A 14,574-nucleotide genomic window follows, 5' to 3' on the forward strand; every position below is an offset into this window, starting at 1 on the left:
TGGTATTTTTCGTCCCTCTTTTATATCAATGTTCATATGATTTTTGAGATAAAAAAAAACAAAACAAAAACAACAAAGTGCACTTGTTATTCTTGTGCTGAATCAGAAAATATACAGTGTATTTCTATTTTGCTTTTTCGGACAAAAAAAACCCACAACTTTTGGTCGCGTGTGGCAACAATAATCACTACCATATACTAAACTACTAATTATTACGGTAAACCACTTTTAGTTGAATTCCATTGTTACAAAAAACATTACACAGGATGTAATATCTTATGGTTAACGTTTAAATGTTTAACCAGCATATTATCTTCCAGTGTGACTTCATGAAAATTACTATAAATAGCAGTCATGTATGTAGTTACGATGTTTTAGAGATCTCCATCTTTGTTATAGATTTAGTTGAATACACAATTTGTTTTATGTGCACACATGTTTTTACATGTGCATTCGCTCTCTCTCTCTCTCTCTCTCTCTCCGACAGAGAGTATATATGCTGTGTTTAACAATAAACAAAACTCATTGTAACAGTTACCACTAAGCATTGGAAAATCAAACACTATTGACACATACTATGTATTAATTGATTTATTGAGTACAATCAGTTATTCAATAATATCCATGTAAAACATTGGTGGAATGTTTCTTGTGTCTACTCCTTTAGTGAGTATTCTTTCACCATCATCATCTGACAATTCAATTGTAAATGAATCCATTAACTGCTCCTCAGATTCCTTTCTTGTTTGTTTCTCCTGTAACATAGTTATACTTTAAAAAAATAATTTGAATCTGACCTATAATTCATTTAAAAGACATTGGTAAACGATCCCAAAATATAAACAAAATCGATTGTTCATTTTGATTCATCAAAGATTTAGAAGTCGATGAACAAGATAATATTTCTTTTCGAAAAAAAGATAAATCAGGGAAAATGAAAAGAATTTGTTTACCTTGAGAAAGTGCTCCGTCATAATTACATCTATATCTTGATAATACTGTATCATTGTGTAATTTACTTTATTCCGCGGTTTACAGATAAAAATCAAATTAATTATGTATTTCACGCACATAAGTGTTGTCAAAGTAATAGCGTATAATTTACAGCACAGACAAAAATGATCAAGATAAAAAAGGAAGAGAAATTACTGGACAGACATGTAGATGGGCAGTCCAAATTTACAGGTCTCTGCAGACTGTCTGTCCATTTTTCAAGGAGAGGTCCTTTAAAACATTACTGTCTGATCTTGGTAAAAAAAATCTACATGTAAATGCAGTAGGTACTTGTAATTTAATTTCTATCTCTTTTTAGTCAATTTAGGTAAGAATTATACAGGATGAGAACAACCCCCAAATGAGGGATATCCCTTAAATGAGGGACTATTCTGAGACAAGGGGTCATTTTACTGTTGTAAATAAGAAAAAAGGAAAACTTAGATTTTTAACTTAAAAAGGGAAAAAATCATTATATTTGGAACATGTGGAACAACTTTTCTAAAAGATGGGACCATATATGTTTAATAATAAAGCAGACATGAGTCTGGGAATACTACAAAATTCTTGGACAAGTTTTGACCATAAAATTTTTTTTTCTTCAAAATTTCAATAGGGAACATAAAATAAAAGATAGAGGTATAGTTCTTTGAGGAAAATTTCTTTAAATAATATAGATATTTACTCATTTGGAAATGGTGTTTTTTTTCTTCAAAAAAGTATTTTTTATCGTTTGAAATACACCACTCATAAAACTAAAAGGAATAGTCATTACAATGATTACATAAATTTAATCCCAACCTGATATAAGGAGGAGTTAATTATTTTGATTCTTGTGTAAGTATTTACTAATCTATTGAAATCATTAAAGAGATTTGAAGTGGATGAGTGTTTATATTTAGTGCACAAATGAAGTATTTCAACTGTAAAATTTCGATGTAAATATTACTAACAATACACAACAAACACTTGAGTTTTGTACTTATATTTAAGTTTTCAGTATTTTTGCATCCAGTTGTCAAAACAGATGATAATACCAAATCATAATTGTATACTTGAGTACAAAATGCAAAAATGTACATTTGTACATGTATAATGAGACTTTAATTAGTGTAAAGGTAGTATAGGTCAGCTTACATGATAAATGAATAATGGTATATTACATTTGTAAAAATGCAAGCTAGATGTAATGCAATCTTTATTGGCCCCTCCCCTTGATACGCAGCAATATATCTTAAAGTATTATCATGCTAAACTATCTACTTTTGAACATTTAAATTATGAACTACTAATATTGAATGAGTTTTATATTAACTTTCATAATGAACTTGGAAGACCAAAGAACAGGGCATTACTCAGGTCCAAAAAGACGGAAGTTTTGTGTTTGGTAGACCAATTGAAGAGAGATTTGGTGGATCTGATGGTGGTAATTATATATTTGTATTACTAACTAATTATATACATGTACTTTCATTGACTTTGTTTAATCTTCATTTTCAGCACCTCATTTTTGTCGAGCCTTCGACTTTAGTCGAAAAAGCGAGACTAAGCGATCCTACATTCCGTCGGCGTCGGCGTCGTCGGCGGCGTCAACAAATATTCACTCTGTGGTTAAAGTTTTTGAAATTTTAATAACTTTCTTAAACTATACTGGATGTCTACGAAACTTTGACAGAAGCTTATTTATGATCATAAGATAGTATCCAGAAGTAAATTTTGTAAAAATAAAATTCCATTTTTTCTGTATTTTACTATAAATGGACTTAGTTTTTTCTGCGGGGAAACAAAACATTCACTCTGTGGTTAAAGTTTTTAGAATTTTAATAACTTTCTCAAACTATCCTGGGTTTGCACCAAACTTGGACAGAAGCTTGTTTATGATCATAAGATAATATCCAGAAGTAAATTTTGTAAAAATAAAGTTCCATTTTTTCCGTATTTTACTTATAAATGGACTTAGTTTTTTCTGCGAGAAACATTACATTCACTCTGTGGTTAAAGTTTTTAGAATTTTAATAACTTTCTTAAACTATCCTGGGTTTGTACCAAACTTGGATAGAAGCTTGTTTATGATCATAAGATAGTATCCAGAAGTAAATTTTGTAAATAAACAAATCCATTTTTTCCATATTTTACTTTTAAATAGACTTAGTTTTTCTGCGGGGAACCATTACATTCACTCTGTGGTTAAAGTTTTTAAAATTTTAATAACTTTCTTAAACTATCCTGGGTTTGTACCAAACTTGGACAGAAGCTTATTTATGATCATAAGAGACTAAAATTGTATCCAGAAGTCAAGTTTGTAAAAAGATAACTCCGTTTTTTCTGGAATTTACTTCTAAATAGACTTAGATTTTCTTACAATCATAAAATAGTAACAAGAGGAATATTTTTATTGATTTTTTTCCTCATTGTTGTTGAGCCTGTGATTTACAGCAAAAATAGGCGAGACACTGGGTTCCGCGGAACCCTTACAATTTTTTTATATTTTGCATGTTTTATGTGGTTACATAATAAAAGTAAAGAAGAGCTTTTCAAAATTAAAATGTAGAATACTTTAATTGTAAATTGACATACATGTTGAAGGCCGTACTTTAACCTATAATGGTTTAATTTTTAAATTGTTATTTGGATGGAGAGTTGTCTCATTGGCACTCACACCACATCTTCCTATATCTATATAATAGAAATGTTTTTAAGCAAATAATAGAATGGGAAGACAATTTTACATCACAATAACAGTTTAATAAATGAAGAATGAGAAAAGTCAAGGACTCATGGAAAGTGTTTTACTTATCTGACTGACAATTAAACATATATATGCTAGTCAGTAGTGGATACATATTAACATCACAGTACAACTGAATTTAATAATGTCACATTTTTATGTGAGTTTCACAAGTTAGGAATATCTTTATTTATTGTTGTGTGTCATGTATGTTCCTGCATTGTCAAATTGGATATTTCTGTTAAAATTTAGATTATAGATTTCCTAAAATGGAAAATCAGAAAGTATTTAAAAACAAATCAATTGTTTGAAAACTGATAAAAAAAAGTTCTGCAACCTACATTTTAAGTTCAAACTAGTTTCATAATATGTTTTCTACTCAGTGATCATTATCTTTGTTTTTTGAAAAAATAAAACTTGTATCGATAATATATATGATGTAATATTTTATTTTTGTATAGCTTTACGTTGATGGCCGAGAAATCGTTCGACAACAACACTGCCATTTAAAAGTAAAGATAAAAAATCAGAAAAAGATTTCATGACTCTAAACAGAACTGCTGTTCAAAGTGGTTTGGTAACAGCCAACGAAAATTATGATTTCAGAGTAACCCATGATGTCAGAAGGAAGACAGCTGGTGATGAGAAAACAAGAACGAGATCAAGATGGTATTTCAACAAGGTGTAAAAATGTTAAAGTTATGAACTTTGAGACTGTTTTCCCATTAACTTATAATCACTTTAATTTACTCTAACTCTCAAAGAAATTAGCTTTAATAATTATATACATCAAATTGACTTTCATGACTTTGTATTGCTTGTTCTGTATAAAACCTTTTAATTGACAGCAGTATGAGCAATAAATTTAAAGTACCTTTTATTTCTGTGTCCCTGTTTAACGAAAAGTCCAGTTACCGATATATTATTTTTTGTGCTTGATATACATTGTACATTGTATCTATTATGGCTGTACTATTTTTTCAGACGTTCAACACCAATTTTTGATTTATTTACACAAATGCTAGGCGTAAATTAGAAGTCTCAAAAGGACAAGAGGAATCAAAGGTATATAATACACAAAAAATATTGGCTAAAGAAATTTTGAAAATTACAAAAAAAGCAGAAGTAAAAAAATGTTGTTATATTTATAATTAGTGTACAGCGGTTGTTTATAAATTTATATGCCCAATTTGATTTATACTAGGTTACCCAAACATATTTATCATCAGCAGAATTCATGTTTTTATAAACTTTCTTAAATTAAAAGTTATTTTATTTGATAAAAAAAAATATATATTAAACTTTAATTTTTTAATAACTTAAATAATAATGCTTCTGATAAAATGTCAAGAGATATAAATATGTTTTTTGAAAGCTACAAAATGTAGTGCTGAGGAAATTTAGTATTGGTTCAATACTATATTCACCCTAAAGTTTTCAAATTAATTATAAGACAAGGTTTTAGCAGGAAGAATGTGGTTATCAGGTATGGTAAAAAAAATCGCTTTTATCATGATTTTGTTTGATGGAATTTATACACATATATCTAATGTTCTTATGTTCAGAGTTGATGCAGTTCTGGAACAGTGAGTGTTTAATACATCACAGATGTGAAGAACATGTTTTCCTTCTGTACGTCAATTTCAGCCGTAATAATGTAAAACATCATCAGGGTGACTAGCAGCACCATTTTCAAATTATAATTTAATTCAAAAGCCATTACCTAAACACTTTTTATTAAATTAATACCTAGATCTTCATTCTCAGGATCATCTATGGTCTTTTTTACTCCATTTTTAAGGTATGGGATGATGTTTTTTTATATATTTAGTATCAAATGTTCGAAATTAAGATTAATAGCCTTTTTTCTAAGTTATAAGTTAAGTATTTGCAATTGCTTGGTTTTAAAATTTATATTTATATTTTAAAATTCCTTCAAATTTAAAAATTTAAAAATAATGAATATTTTTAAAACTATACACTTTAGTGAAATTGTCAGATAATGTGGTCACTTCATTGCAAAAATGTGATTTATATTTTGTTAAAATCATGTCAATTATTCTTAATAAGATATTTAAATGATTTCAACACTCAGGAAGACATCTTCAATCAAAACATATCTCAAAGAAGGCTTTTAATTGCAAATCAGAAGAGATAAAAACGAACAGATTGTGTATGGAAATAGAATGTCCTTGCAGATAAATGGTTTAATATCAAATCCAAAAATTAATATTTTGCAGAACTTAACAGTGAAAATTTAAATAAATAAATGTTGTGATGAAAATCTAGGAATTAAATGTAAAAATCCTCATAAAATTCAGATTTAAATAAACCCAATTTTTTTTCAAACCAAACTTGCATGTATGGGACATATATGTATGAAAAATTATCATCACTTACTATTTTATTTGTATTATAGCTGAAGCCTTAAATGCTGTATAGTTACCATTTTGATTTTTTTCTTCAGTAAAATATTTTCAATTAGATATCAAATTCTTTAATTCCTAAAACTTCACTTTTTGATGATTTTTAAAATATGCACTTCATTTCAGCATCAATTCTAAGATTTTACCTTACTTTTTTGCAATTACCATATTAACAGAGATAACAGGTAATTGGCTATACATACCCGAATAAATGAATATCGGGTGGAACTAGAGTTATCTTTCCTTTCCTGTAGTTCAGGCTTTCATAAAATTTTGTATAGTGCTTTGTTGGCTTTAAAAGGATGATTTGGTAGCTTTTATGAGGGATTTTTCTTGTTGGGTTGACCATATTTTACAAGAGTTCTCAAAATATATTTTACGTTTCAGTAGTATCTAGAAAATTCATTTCATTCAGAGTCAAAATATCTCCTTGAAATAACGAAATTCTAATATGACTACATCTAGGAATCCAGGATTTCAAATTCAAAAAATTATTGAAAATTGTATTCTCAAATTGAATTACAAGGAAAAAATATGGTGTTGATATTTGCTCAAGTGGATCTTGTTCTCTACAACAATGTATATCAAGCACAGACATCATTTTTTAAGGAATTAAATGTTTAGAACAAGATGCCAGGAGATTTCTTTATTTTCAAAACATGACCAGATTTACACAATTCAATTTGATTTTTTTCTTTTTTTTATCATACATGTGGTTTTTCCTGTCTGCAGTAAAGGAGAAAAAAATAGACAATTGTTTTTTTTATTTTTATTCTAATACGAAGTAAAAAACATATAATTTTCCTGATGTCTTATTTCCTAAGCAAGTAACATAATAGGTTTCATAAATGTTTAAATTCGTTGAATTTTATATCACGCGTCCGCTATTAATTGGTGGTTGAATATATCAGTTATACACTGTAGTTACTCCATAAACAAGTAGCGATTGTTGTAATGGTATGTAATTGGCTTTTAATTCAGGGAAGATTCAAGGCAACGCACTATATTCAAAAATAGTAGATTGCAAAGTAGGCATTTCAACGATGCCCGTAAATCCTGTGTACTGGATATTTTTTTGTATTTCTGTATAATTGTGTTTTGCATATTGCTATTTGTCTTTTAATCATTTTCCGTTATTTTGTCACGGTGTTGTCCGCGTTTGTCATCGACTTATGATTTCGAAATATCCCTTTCGTACTTTCCACATCTCTTTTATGTTTCTTTGTATTAAGTTTTTTTTAACATTGTTTCATTGTATATCACCTCCAACTAATCTCATTCCTCTTGTCGCAGATATTTTGTTATCTGCCCGATATAAGGTTTTATGTGTACTGGAAATTATATAATTTGAAGCATTTGTGTCAAATAGTGCAGCTCAATCTTTAACGTTTCTAAAGCTCATGCTTACATTTCTGTCATATATTTTCTCCCGTTTATTTGTATTGTAGTCCTGTCATGTAATGTTGTCATTTAAATGTTATAATTAACATTGACATTAACGCGGGAGGTTTTGCATGCCATAAAACCAGGTTCAACCCACCATTTTTATCTTAAAATGCCCTGTACCAAGTCAGGGAAATGGCCATTGTTATATTAAAGTTCGTTTCTGTGTGTGTTACATTTTAATGTTGCATTTCTGTTTTGTCGTACTTCTCTTATATTTGATGCGTTTCCCTCAGTTTTAGTTTGTAACTCGGATTTGTTTTTTCTCTATCGATTTATGAATTTCGAACAGCGGTATACTACTGTTGCCTTTAATTACAATCCAGTCATACTGCTGCTGTGTTAGTTTTCATTATGTGCACTGTGAGAGAATGTGATTCCACAGTAGTCTTTAATTAAATCAACAAAACTGCTAAGGACCTGTTTCATGAAACTAAAAACCATGTTAACATTTTGTTAATTTAAAAATAAGTCTAAATCCATGAAAAGCTGTTCTTATGGAAATAATTAAACGATTTAAATTGGGTAATAGTTTCAGAACGATACAGTGAATCAGCATTTATTGAGGGAAATATATGCTCTAAATGTCAGCATGACTACAGTTCTATTAAAATGCTGTAAATAATCTAAAATTAATATAAATAAATGGGTATGCAATCAACTATTGTATACAAATTTTGTAAATACTTCATAAATACAAGAGTTATTGTACCAAGTTCCGGGGGGAAATGGACGGGCTGACAACTTTATACTATAATGTATCAATCATAGATTCGCGTATTTTATTATATCTTATATTAAGTCATGTATATATTGTTTTGCCGTCGAGTTCAGTAATTCAAATTTCTTTTTTTTACTTACGCCAGCAAGTGATGATTCCATATATTGAACTTTATGTACTATTGATACGACCTCGAACATCAAAATAAAACTTGCTACTGTGCCAACCACGCCCATGGTAATCGTCAATAATCGTCCTATTGGAAAGAAGTAATGCTTGATTTCATTTTGGGTTAATATATTTGTTATTTTAGAAATAAAAATAAAATACGTAATGTCAGGATTGAACAACGCTCTTAGAAAAGAAAAGAAGTATATTGTTGTTCCTGCGGAACAAGGATGAGATTTTGCCGAATCATAAGTCATTCATGGCTTCAATGAAAATTACATTGAACAACAAGTTGGAGGACTTACCTTGTTTGTATTGGATACCCAAGCTTCACAAAATCCCATACAAACAACGGTATATTGCCGGATCATCTGCATGTTCGACTCAAGAATTGTCCATTAGATTGACAAAAAATTTATCCGCAGTGAAAGAGGGTCTTCATAATATTGTGAATAACTATCGGAATTATAATTTAGAACACCAGACGCGCGTTTAGTCTTCACAAGACTCATTAGTGACGCTCATATCAAAATAGTTATAAAACCAAACAAGTACAAAGTTGAAGAGCATTGAAGATCCAAAATTCAAAAAAAATTGTGCCAATTACGGCTAAGGTAATCTATGCCTGGGATAAAAAAATCTTTAGTTTTTCCGAAAAAATCAAACTTTTGTAATAAGAAATTTATGAAATGACCACGTAATTGATATTCAGGTCAACACCGAAATGCTGACTACTGAGCTGGTGCTACCCTCGGAGACGAAACGTCCAACAGCAGTGGCATCAACCCAGTGTTGTAAATAGTTTTACAATAGGACTATAATTTAGTACTATTTACTCGCGTAGTGGTATTAACCATATGTGGATTCTCAAAAACTCTAAAAATACTTCTGGATACTTCAAATCTCGAACTGTTTCTGAAATTAGTTCTATCAACACTTGTGATTTTTCAACCCTCTATATTTCTCATTGCCCATGTGAAATAGAAAAATTGTCTTAATTGTAGCATACACTATACATATTTAAGTTTGGGATTCCATACGTCATATTTTATTAATAGTGAACAAAAAGGTAAAACATGCTCCACGGATTAAGTGATCAGTATGCTGAAGTTTCCAATCGACAACATATTTGTTGAAATTGTAGGATGACTTTACAACAAATTTTCGGCATTCCTATGGGAACGAATTGTGCGCCTTTACTTGCCGACCTCTTTTTATTTCCATATGAGTTGGAGTTCCTTCAGATACTTGTCAAAAACAAGGAAATCAAAGAAGCCAGGTCAATGAATTTCACATTCAGATATATTGATGATGTACTTTCCATTTATAATCCAAAATTTTTTGATTGGGTTCAATAAATGTATCCCCCAGAACTAGAACTTTAAGAAACACCATCCACTACTTCCTCCGCCTCAATTGTAGACTTATACCACAAATTTGTCAAACACAATCATCTCAGGACAAGAATCTATGAAAAAAGAGACGATCCGAATTTTGAAATTATCAATTTCCCCACACTAAGTAACAATATACCAACTTCAACTGCATATAGGATATACATTTCCCAACTTATTCGGCATTCAAGTGCTTGCAGCTGCTACTCACACCAGTGTCTGAGCAGGAAATCATGAAGCAGGGCTATTTCAAAGAACGTTTGTCCTTTTTCTTTAAATGTTCATCGGAAGATACCAAGACCTTTTTGATGAATATTCCGTTTCAACTTCACAAATAATACTCGATGGTCTTGAAGTATTTTCTTTGTACTGAAATTTATCATCTTAATAACATGTTATAGTTATTTGTCTTTTTGAATATTACTTTTACTGTTTAATGTATTTTTTTGTAATATCCATTGACGTTGCTCGGCACTTGTACATCCCATCATTTTGATATTTTGCTATAATAAAATTTTGAATTTTTCGTCATTCAATTTTGCTTATGTGCTTGGTCTTTATGCCCTTTTGTTTTTCTTTGTTGCATACCTGTTTTTATAGTGATTAAGATAATAACACAGTAATGACGGTTGTACCCCTGTGTTGACATTTTTACCTATTATACCTGTTTGTCTTATTCACACATCGTTGTCAATATTATAGAATTTTGTGCGACTCTCATACAAGTGAGAGGTTTAGCTAGCTACTAAACCAAGTTTAATCCACCATTTTCTAAACAAGAAAATGCCTGTATTGAGTCAGGAATGTGACATTTGTTATTCTTTCGTTTGTTGTGATTGAGCTTTTGATTTTACTATTTGATAAGGGTCTCTTTGTTTTTGAATTTTCTGCAGAATTCGATATTTCTGTGATTTTCCCCCAAAAGAATGTCAATTGTATGTTATAAACATGTTCTACGCCATAACACAAAAAAAATCATTTCTAAATGAAGTCAGTTTTGTTAAATTTGTGTTTTGGTCGGACTTATTTTTCGATCTATAATGTGGCTCTTCCTAAGACCTAGATTTATTTTCTGCATCGACCATTCTTTTCTATTAAACAAAGTAGGTTTTGTTCTTTCAAACTGTCCCTAATTATATTGAGGAATAGTTATGGAAAGAAAAAAAGTCAACTGTTTCAACCCTAACATAAAGACAGACACTTCGATCATAAGAACTTGTACAGATCTTATGAGTTTGTCTGTTTCCACATCTGATACACACAGTTCCTAGAGTAGAGAGTATTTGTATAGTAACTCTAAAATCCGGTTTTGATTGCTAATAAAATAGATGTTTATAATTCGGAAATATGATGAATGTAGAATTTGACAGATTCAGCAATATAACATAGTTTAGTTTCCATGTGATTCATCCACACATAAAACCGTTATCAAGCAATCGATATAATATAAACAAAAAAACTTAATTGAAGTGCAGACAGCTGTATGTTTTTTTTTTTTTTTTCCACTCTCGAAATTTTCTGTTTTTACACATACGGTTTTAATGTTTTGATAAACAGTCTTAGAAAACTTCTATCTTCTTTACTGTTTTACAAAGATTTTAAAATATTTTAAAAATTAACTTGTTTGTGTTAGATAGAAGCCATGATGGTTTTTAAACAGTGTAGACAAGATCATATTATACCTTCTGCATTGCCACCTGTACTAGTTGGTTTCGTCTTAGTAATTGTTTTCTCAACTGTTGAAGCTTAAATTGAAAAGGATATAATTTTTATTTTTTTCCCCCTTAAACACTATAATACATGTATAAAGGTTAAAATGATCAGTTATAGCAATGTGTTTTATGACTATCATACATTATATATGTTGTTGATGTTAGATCTTCATCGATGATACGAAAAGGTGACAAAAATATCAATGGACAATCAATCAGAAATCATAGTCAATTTGAGGCTACGGTTGTATACCGAGTTTCAAATTCAATAAATCGATTAAAAAGATACAAATCCAGATAACAAGCAATCATCGAGGGAATCGCTACAACTAAACTGGATGCATTGACAAAGTAAGCATCTGCTAAAGAACGATTATTCAAAGATAATCGAACAACATCTTGGCTTGATTCAATCCAGATAAAAACCAAGTTTACACCACCTGTATTGCTGGAGACTATTTTGCTTCAAAAGAATAATCTATTTTTGAAATTTATACCAAGTAATGAAAACCGCCGTGCTATTCACTTTTAATAAAGTTCCAGTCTAAGTGGTTAAAGAGATGTTGAGAGATCATGCGAGTCCATTAGCATTTATCTGGATATTAATATTCCAAATTGGTTTTAATAAGAGATTTGAACAACAGAAAAGTACTGTTGTCTCTTTTTCAAATCCAAGGAAATAGAAAACCCATTGTCACAATGAAAACGAAAGAAAAAGGAAAACACTACACGAAAAGTAAAGATTGAATAACACAAACCACCTAAAACCTGAGATGAACTCAAGGGGTACGGACATGTAAGTAAGTAGTGACACTCATCAAGTTACTCATTGCAAGTAGTGTAGGTAAACATACACTAAAAATGTATAAGTAGAACATATCTATGGTTATTTGATACACAGATACTACATAAATGTCGATAAATCTTTTTGACAGTTAGAATTTCGATGCGACGACTTTAAATTTACAACCCCTTGTTAAAATTTAAGAATAGCCTTTTTGATTCGTCTTTAAATTGAATTATGATATAAAAAAAAGAAGTCTCAATTAAACAAATTGACATATTTGAAAGCGCTCTCTACTCTTACAGAAGGCTTCTGGCTAATCCTAAATTTTGAAGGTACACCAAATGAATAGGGAGAGTGAAAGTTCTTATGTCGAGGTTTCGGGTCGGACAGTCATGTTTTTTTTTAAAAGAGGTAAACTTGGAAAACAGATTGTCAAAATATTCAATATTTTAGAATATTTTGACGAAATCATTATGAATAGCAAAACAATAAAAGTGTTTAGTTACAGAACTGATATATTCACTGGAGGTGTTGACTTAAAAAATGAAAGATATATTATATATTGATTTAATGTATTATTCGAACGGTACTTCCTCGAAAATCTTGACATAGAAACCTCGTCTAAATTCGGAGGGACTAACATTTAGCATGCCAAAAACAATGGACTCAACCAGCTTAAACGCAAGCATTCATTATTAGAAGAAATTAGGTGCAATCAAAATTATCAAATATTGGAAATTACGAAGATCGAAATATGCTGCAGTATGCAATCGACCTACTAGTAACAGACAAAGTCTAAAGGAACAGAGTTTGTATTGCTTCTGGCTTCTGCATCAGGTAAGAATATAACTGTGTTTGTGAGGCTGTACCATTACTTGAACAACACAAAAGATAAAATTACACTTAAATATCAAACAAACCCCGACATCTAATGGAAGTTTAATTGTTGATAGATGTTTACCATGCTATGTCTCTATGTTTTTTGTAAAGCTTATTGTTTTCAATTTGGTTACATGTTATTTCGTGAAAAACAATTAAATGTTTTACATTGGTACTAAATACTTAAATTCAAAATTTAAAATTTTCGTTTTGAATATTTTATCAGATTTTTCTTCTTTATCGTTTTTCGAATAGCGGTATATTACTGTTGCCTTTATTTATCAGATTTGAACAGCTGTGAAATGCTGCTGCCTAAATTTAACGACAAACTTAAGGAATTATACAAAATGGTAACACCTAAATCTGAAGCTAGGAAAAACAATGCATCCAATTTATACCGGATATGTTATAAAAAAATGTAGGCTTATCAATATCAACTCCTCGAGTAAAGGTAATCAATGAATTATCTACTTAGTATAAACGATACATACACTGCTGATCAGTGAACATTGTATCCGTGTTGTAATGATTCTGAATTTGAAATTCTGTTGACTCATCTTCATTCATAGGTTTGTACTCTCCAATTGTCACTGCAAATCAATAAAGTTAAAATTGAAGTTTCCTTAGGCTCTATTCATGTGTTCTTTCGTATATATTTTCAGAGATTCTATTACATATCCATCACCTTCGAAACATTTTGAAACCCTGTTGTCTCTGTATTTGTCACTAACAGAATAACAACATGTTATCTTTCCAAATTTGACACCAGGATGTGGACGAATTTATGTTCCTGCTTTTTAAGTTTAAATTAACACGGATGTCGTCTTTGAAGTATTTGTCATGGTATTCTTTGTACATCTTAGACTTATGATTTCGATTTTCTCCTTTACATCTGCGTATATTTTCTTCATCCGGAATACATTATTTTGTTGGTCCAATGTAAAGTGTGACGTTGATTCTGGTTTTACGTTGTTCAATGTTAAATCGCAATGTTCTGCAATTCCAAGAAGTAATAGACTTTGTAGTTTTTGTAAAAATGACATTAAAGATGAGATGCATTTTATTTTGAAATGTCCTACTTATCAAGGTCTTAGATCTTATTTTATAAAACCATATTATTGGAGAAAACCTTCTATGTATAAATATATACAATTAATGAGTTATAATAATCTTAGAGAATTATGTAATTCGGGTAAATTTATATTTCGTGCACAAAAATTAATATCTAACATGATGTAATATGTATCACACACTACCTTTTGCTATCTATGTATTCTTTGTGTAGTTTATATGTTGTATGTCTATAGTTGTGATGACTTTGGT

General features: G+C 30.0%; 1 long non-coding RNA gene across 1 annotated transcript; it reads right to left on the minus strand.

Annotated features, from left to right (window-relative positions):
- Window positions 1–642: 642 nt before the first annotated feature.
- LOC134705299 (uncharacterized) lies at window positions 643–11,618 on the minus strand. Its single transcript, XR_010105531.1, has 3 exons — window positions 11,556–11,618; window positions 8,452–8,567; window positions 643–755 (listed from the first exon to the last, which is right to left on the minus strand). It is a non-coding gene; the product is annotated as an uncharacterized LOC134705299 (long non-coding RNA).
- Between the last annotated feature and the right edge of the window lie 2,956 nt (window positions 11,619–14,574).

This window comes from Mytilus trossulus, chromosome 2, assembly GCF_036588685.1.
Source record: "Mytilus trossulus isolate FHL-02 chromosome 2, PNRI_Mtr1.1.1.hap1, whole genome shotgun sequence".
Lineage (NCBI taxonomy): Eukaryota > Metazoa > Mollusca > Bivalvia > Mytilida > Mytilidae > Mytilus > Mytilus trossulus.